Here is an 865-nt window from a genome sequence, read left to right as displayed (position 1 = left end):
CATATCTGAGGTTATTGATATTTCTCCCAGCAATCTTGATTCCAGCTTGTACTTCATCCAGTCCAGCATTTCTCATGATGTACTCTGCATATAAGTTATATGTGTTAGGCTGAACCATATGAAATTTCTGTTTTGTAAGATATAATGGGTCAAATACTTTGCACATTCATATGGTTGGACACAGCATCACATTTCATCCTCATCACAACATCCCCATTAAAAAGATACCATTGTTCCCACTTCACACATGAGAAAACTAAGATTCAGAAAGTAAAAGTCAAAAAAAAAAAAAAAAAAAGAAAGTAAAAGTCTTGGTACAAGCCTGAGCAATCAGTACGTGCTTTGAAACCAAGCTTTGAATCCAGATTGTCTAAATCTGGATTAAAAACCAGATTTAACCTTTCATTAAAAATCGAATTGGTCTCTTATCTCCAATGGGTCTCCCTACCAATTAATTCTATATACTATGCCTGAATCATCAGTCTTTCTAAAGCATTGACATAGCCATTAATGGCTCCCCATTTCCTCCAGTATAAGTTCTAGACTTTACACCTGGAAATCAGTTTATCAGCACCTAACTTCTAATAATCTTCCTCCAATTTTCATCTGCATCGCTGTTCCAGAGTACTTCCAGAGGGCCAGAGTACTTTCCAGTCTATCACAGCTACCAGGGGAGCAAAAGAGTTAAGCTTAAGAATGGTGTTACAAACTAGAGATTCTTGGAGTCAGCTGAGTCTCAGGGGAACCTTCTCAATCTGTATCCGCGGCGCTGGCTCCAAGGAAGAGCCGGGATTGCCTTCCCTCCTCTGTCCTCCCAACCACAGGAGGCGCCAAACACCTAAAGTCTTGTTTAGAGGACCCTCCG

This window comes from Bubalus kerabau, chromosome 10 (assembly GCF_029407905.1).
Source record: "Bubalus kerabau isolate K-KA32 ecotype Philippines breed swamp buffalo chromosome 10, PCC_UOA_SB_1v2, whole genome shotgun sequence".
Taxonomy (NCBI): domain Eukaryota; kingdom Metazoa; phylum Chordata; class Mammalia; order Artiodactyla; family Bovidae; genus Bubalus; species Bubalus kerabau.
Note: the sequence above shows the minus strand (reverse complement) of the source record.